Source organism: Primulina tabacum, chromosome 13 (assembly GCF_025594145.1).
Source record: "Primulina tabacum isolate GXHZ01 chromosome 13, ASM2559414v2, whole genome shotgun sequence".
NCBI classification, from domain to species: Eukaryota; Viridiplantae; Streptophyta; class Magnoliopsida; order Lamiales; family Gesneriaceae; genus Primulina; species Primulina tabacum.
In genome coordinates, this window is record NC_134562.1 from 28,106,705 (window position 1) to 28,114,124 (window position 7,420).

The 7,420-nt window shown below is 33.1% G+C and overlaps 1 pseudogene; it reads right to left on the minus strand.

The window, feature by feature from the left end:
- Window positions 1–5,279: 5,279 nt before the first annotated feature.
- LOC142522470 (AP2/ERF and B3 domain-containing transcription factor RAV1-like) lies at window positions 5,280–6,335 on the minus strand (annotated as a pseudogene).
- Between the last annotated feature and the right edge of the window lie 1,085 nt (window positions 6,336–7,420).

The window sequence follows — 7,420 nt, forward strand, 5'->3', positions numbered from 1 at the left end:
TCCAAAAATAGTTATATTAATTTTTTGATTGCAGCATCGTATGCTAAACAACGGCAATACATTATTAGATCTGGTTGAATTACGATACTTTGGTTTACTATGAATAATGTTTTTGGGTACCATTTTAATTTGTGAAACTTTAGAGAGTTAAAATACTCCTAGTAGGCCCATAAAATTGATGGAACCATAAAATGGAAAAAAATTTATTTATCTTTATATGTATTTTGGAGCATGTTACATAAATTACAATATTTTTTTTTCTACAAAATAAATAAATATGAATATATTTAGTTTTTTTTATCGAATTGTTATTTAATATTATTCATGATTTCAGATTTTAATAAAATATATTTGTTTTTTTTCCTATTTTCAATTTCTTTTTGTTTTAGAGGTAATGATATATTTTATAGAATACTTAGTAAAAGCGATGTTTGTATACATTTTTAATATATATTTAATATATAATTTAGCATGCCACACAAGGGAAATCGTCTTGTCCTATTTCAAATGACATGTTTGTTTTATTTTAAATATGAAATACAAATTGAATTTTCTCTTCAAAAATCACATGTTGAATAGTAAATTTAATAATAGACACTACGTACGAGAATATTTGTGGGGACTCGGACGCTAATCAAGTTATTAATCATCATTAGGACAATTTAATCAATTATAATAAACAAGGTCTAATTTTTTTTTATACAATATGAAATGCGGAACGTAATGGAATACATTCTAATATACATGTCAGTATTAAAGTACAAGTCTTGTACTACAATCATTCAAAACTAAGTTTTAACGACTATATATCAAGTGTTTAAACCCTATCTCTAATCAAAGTCCGTAGTCTCCACTCTAATCACGATCTCTCTTCATCTCTCTTCAACTGGTGCCCTATTAGTTTTACTCTCCGCTCATCAGTGTAATCCAAGGACTCAAATAGCATCTCAATGTCATCTAGCCAACTCTCACAATCCACTGAAGTCTCAGTACCCTTCAGAGTTGGTGGATGGAATGACTGAAATCTCTTCAATAATGTCTCCATCGGTGTCGTTGTTACATCCATTGGAGGATTCGAAGTACTACCCTGTTCTGGTATTCTTCGAGGAGGCATATCTGATTACCAAAAGGGTTAGCAACCAAATACAACAAATCTGTTTCAGTCCTCCTCCGATCATCTTACTGTTGATCAAGAATCGGTTTCATTCTCAATAACACATGTTTTCAAATCAAGTCAGATAAACAGATAAACATGCATTATAAAGCAGTAAATCATGCTAGCAATCAAAAGCAGGAAAGAAAACACATTCTACCCCGGTCACTAGCTCCTATCTCAGTCTAAAGGATCTATAGCTCTGATACCACCTATTGTGGGGACCCGAACGCTAATCAAGTTCTTAATCATCATTGGGACAATTTAATCAATTATAAGAAAAGCGGTCTAATTTTTTTTTATACAGTATGAAATGCGGAACGTAATGGAATACATTCTAATATACATGTCAGTATTAAAGTACAAGTCTTGTACTATATACAATCATTCAAAACTAAGGTTTAACGACTATATATCAAGTGTTTAAACCCTATCTCTAATCAAAGTCCGTAGTCTCCACTCTAATCACGATCTCTCTTCATCTCCTCGACCCCGAACCTATCCCACCTATTGCCATGCACACATACAAACACGACAACAGCCGGATAACTCCGGTGAGATATATATCTCAGTATAAATCAACGAAACATACAATCATATAATCAATATAAAAGCATAAACAGATATCAGTAATATGTATCGAAATCTGAAAACATAATCAATATACGACTGTCAATCAGACTCGTGACTCCACGTCTCAGACTAGACTCAATCCTAGTCTAGGGATCCCGGTTTCCAGACGTTGGTATTCATATATCGAACATCAGTAATAGAAGAAACTCCAATTCTATCCACTTCGATATAACCAAACATCCGGTGTCTTGACCTATCCGTCACAGACTGTGGCACTATCGCCAATTCACTATCTTGTGACAACGTGCAATGTGCCAGTGACGATTCCATCACTATCGGCACTTATGTCACAAGATCACTCGTCTACTACATGCTTCTATAAATTAATAGAACAAGCATAACATTTCAAATCATTGCAAATAATAACAATAAGTATGTGATTTAGGGAAACTCAAGTATATCCTACTCGAGTTGTTCTCCAAGTACCACCTTGACTTATACCTTTCTTTTATTGCAGTTCTGATGTCGTTCCTGTCTGGAATTCAAAGTCTGTCAACCCTCAATCTGGCAATGACGATATCAATAGTATCATATCAATCTAGTGCTCAAATCAATACCAATCTGATTAAATCTGGATTTAACTTAAAATCAAAGACATAACCGTATAATCCCGATATCCCGGTCAATACAATCTCAATAGATATTAATTACAATCCATAACCAATATCCAATACAATCGGTAATCAATCAACAATCCAAATCTTTCCAATATCAATCAATATACTCTGGAAAATCGTAATAATTTCATAATCAATCTATTTCTTAATCTGACTTCGATTCTACGATGTCTACTATGTCAAGAACATCATATATGAATCCTATCAAGTTCCAACAGTATCATAATTTCGGAACATATCAAAACGTAACAAAACTTACGTCCAGTTGTAGCCTGCGTCGATAGGACCACGGTATCGAAGTCGGATTCAAAATCAGACGGACGGATTGAAGTATGAAGGCGTAAGAATTTTCTGAAACTTTTTCGATTTCTTTCTTCGTTCCTTTCTTCTGATTTCTGAAAAAGGAACTTATATATATATATATATATATATATATAAATATATTGCATGCAAATGATACGTGTCTTCCTCAAAATTCGTCCAAAGCCTATCGTGCATATGCGCGACTTCACCCCGCGCATGTGCGCGCAAAGTTCTGTTCTCGCATCTCAGCCCCTCGGCAGCTCGCGCATATGCGCGTGCGACCTCCGCGCATGTGCGCGACATGCTCTGGAAATCAATTTTGGCTACTGGACATCTCGCGCATGTGCGCGCTCCCCGTCGCGCATGTGCGCCTACTTCTCTGGAAATGCATCATGGTCACTGGACTTCATCGCACATATGCGCGTACTCTGCCGCGCATGTGCGCGCAAGGTTCTGTTTCGAACTTATGCTTCTTGTGTAGCTCGCGCATATGCGCGAGAACTACTGGTCACGCAACAAGCATGCTCATGCTATTCCAATTCCAAGCCTCGACACGATCCTTCATAATCATATCAACTTAAAATCAATACTCGCAGCTTAGCAGATAAAAAATCTCGGGCATTACAATATTTCTTCAATAAAAAATAAATATCAACTGCGTCAGTTGAAAACTTTGAGATTAATTATCTAATTAAAATTGACACAACCTAATAATTTAGCTATTCCATAAATTAAATCATACACATAATATATGGGATTGGAAAACTCGATTTAAAAATAATCACAAAATTTTCATCTACTCAACACGAATGGGTATTTTGGAAAAAAAAAAAAGATTGAATAATACAGTATTTTTACGAATACCCGCGGGTCTTTGGAAAACAAATCCAACAATTAATATAACATACTGATTTTAGTAATAAAGATATCAATTAAAGTTACCTTACTTTGTTTTTGTATCTCAATTTATCTCCATCTATATGTATAGTTTTTATATGTTGAGAGTTTATTGGTGGGCGGGCGTACATGGGAGTGTCGAGATGTTTGCGGATACATCTCGTGGAAACACATCAAATTCTTGTGAGGTGTTCGAGTAAATAGAACAATTAAAATATGGTGTTTGAGTTGTACAATTTAAAATATTTGACTAGTATCGTTACCATCAGCTATAACTTTAATTTAGGCGACAAGCGTTCGGTATCCTTATATTGTTGAGCAAGCTTATTTCACTCAAATAAATACATTTTAAGTTCTTAACTATTCAATATTTATGTTTGGCAAAAAACAAATATATAGCTAGGTATTTCAAATAGTCTTCATTTTTCTTCAAAGAAATGTTGGTGTTTGAGTTGATGTACAGTTTAAAAAATTTGAATTACATCGTTACCATCAGTTATAACTTTTTTTAAAGCGACAAACTCTAGATATAACAATTGTTATCAGAGCCAATGTTACGAGTTCATTTCTTATTGATTGCAAGGAGTGAAATGATTAGATAGAGATTGTTGATGTGCAATCATTATCCTTAGTGGGTAGAGCAATCGAAACGTAATGCTTAGGATGTTGCACGACTTAAAATATTTGACTTACACCGAACCACCAGTTATAGTCTTTGGTAAAATGTCCAACGCTCGGTCCTACATATATAAACTATTTTCCACGTAATATGATATGGTGCCTATATAGCAGTGACATTGTACCGACGTAATGCTAGAGTATGCAGTGTCATATCAACACTGTCATAGAAAATTACTAAAATTATCAAAAATCAAAAGATATATGACTAAGATTGAAATTTGTCAACATAAATGACTAAAATTTTTAAAGATAAGTATACGTCACTGAAATTACAATTTTTCCTAAATATAAACAAAATGATATTTACACTTCGTATGTTTTTTTAAATTTTATATTTGTCAATATTATCCTCGTCCAATACTTTTCTTTGTTTATTCATACATCCATTAATTCCTCTATTATAAAATGTTAAATTAAGAGCAGAAAAATCCAATATAATATTTTTGTATGTTAAAAAATGAATTTTAACGTAATTTTTTATACAAATATATTATAAAATAAATAAACTATATGTAAAAAATAGAGGTGTGTTAAAAAATTTAGTTTTTTTTTAAATTCAAAATACTTAATATTTTTGGGATGTTAAATTTTAATTTAACAAGATGAGAATAAAATATATAGTGAATCAAAATTTGAGATTAAAATTAAATTAAAGATGTTATATTGTTGATTATATATTTTATGCTGTATACACTAAATATTAAAATTTATTGAATACTATGATTAATTGAAAAATATTAGGTATTTTAATCTTATAAAAAGTACAAAGATATGTGATAAAATGTGAAATCAATAATGAAACATCTACATATATTAAGTGAAATAAAAGTAGCGATTAGTTTAGTTTATAATAATTTTAAATTTTATTTGTGTTTTATTTTAAATTTATGGATATTGAAATTTTAATTATAAGTTTTGAGTAGTTTTTTCCATCTAATTTTGTAATTGAGATTCATCAATAAAAAATTTTATATTATAAAATAAAGATAAGTGCATATATAAAATAGTTTTGCTTAAATAAATACAATTATACATCCATTAGCCTTTGTTTCTTGTTACCCTCGAACCCCAACACTTTCATTTCTCTCATCACCAGCGGACCTTCCCTTACCAGTTACCATCAACAATGGCGATCCCGCCATCGTCGCCGCCACCGCAACGTATATCCACTCCAAATAACCTAACCATCTGAACAGTCCGATCCAGGCCCGACTCTACACCCGCCACACCGACATCTGATTCATCCCTCTCCTTCCGATCGATGTACAACTGCTTATCCGGGCCCGAAGATCTTTGAAAAGTAACAACGTCTCCGGCCCGCAGGTTCTTCATCTTCACGAATCTTCTCCACCCTTTCGTTAAAACAAAGCTTTGGCTGATGTTCCAGAAAGAATAACGAAACCTCCACACTTTACCTCCCATGTCTTCAAAATTTAATAGCAACCCGTTTGAAGTCATGCACAAATTCTGTACATGGAAGTGTTTTTGAGCGTGTTGTTTGGGAATTACTAGCCTGTTGAGCTTTCCCACGTCGCTAGGTGTAACCGCCTTCTCAAAGAGGAGTTCCCGGGACCTTGCCACGGTGTTTCCTCCGTGAAGAGGGCAGATTCTCCAGTATTTCGAGGGTTTTTATCCGCATCCGCCGTACCTCCTCCTGCTCCGCTCGAGCTCGTCATTGTACGTGTGTTTCCTGAGCATGTCGACTATCTCGGATTTGGGATGAGAATTCAAGAACACTGTCTCGAAATCGTCTTCTTCGTTCACCTGGCGGCCGCGGAATCTTTTCAAGGCGATGTCGTAAGATTTCGCCGCCTCTTGTTCCTTATTGTAAGTTCCTAACCAAACCCTTCGATGCTTCTCGTAGATTTGCGCACCCCACCTGCCATTGGGCTGAGAGACTACGCCTTTGAATCTGGAACCATCCATTTTTTTTATGTCGCCGAAAAGTGATATTCGAAAGACGATTGGGAATTCTGCTTTGTGAAATATTGGAATAATTAGGAGTGTGTGTACGTAGATATATATATATAATTTTTGAGAAGTATGTGTATATATATTGGAGCAGCCTTAAGCTTAAATCACGTGGACACATTGAATAAGCATGTTATTATCATATATATATATATGTGTGTGTGAAAAAAAATTGGTCCATTGATTTTTCTATTTCAGAACATATTTTAGTGTGACAATAATTGAATAGTCATGATGAATTGCATACAACATGCAAATTTTGTTTGATTTGTTCGACTTTTCTAATTATAAGTGATTTCCAAATAAATGATTTCTTTTCAAAATCAAGAAATCTGTGATATTTGCACAACTTTAGCTTTAGCCATCCGTCTAATTAGCATTTTCTGACAAAAAAAAAAAAAAAGAACATTCCGATGGTATGTGAGCTAAAATAGCCAAATTTGGGAAGTTATTATACCTAAGCAAAAAATTGAAAATTTAGTTAACCTAAGCCAAAAAAATGGACAAATTGTTGTAAAAAATTGTTATTTTCCATATACACACACACACACACATATATGCATAACATTTTCACGTGTGTATGTATATATTGAATTACGGTACAAATAAGCATCTCTCATAGTAGAATGTGTGTACAGCAGCTACTCAGCTTCTTGTGTGTGTGTGTGTGTGTGTGTGTGTGTGTTATTTTTAGTGTATTAATATAAGAAAAATTGACTTGTGGACCGGACCGTGTTCTCGCTGGATTCATCCCCCCTTGGCACTGTCTATATATATATATATATATATATATATTCGTATTACCAGATAGTTTGGCATGACCGAAAGTGAAATTGAGATAAAAAGAAAATTAAACCGATACTATTATATTTTACAAAAAATTTTATTTTAGTTAAAATTATAATTAATAATAAAGTTTAATATACATGCATGTATCGCATGCCAAAAATTTCTTGCTAGTAATAGTAATATATAAGCATGTTTCTTCGCTTCAATTCAAAAATAACTAGAGAAGACAGATAATACAAAAACACTTGTGCGGTTTCATGAATCAATTTTGTGATACTGATGTTCTATTTTGGTCAATGATAAAAAATAAAAAAAATATTATCTTTTATGCCAACAGTATTATTTTTTACTGTAAATATAAGCATGGTTGACTCGT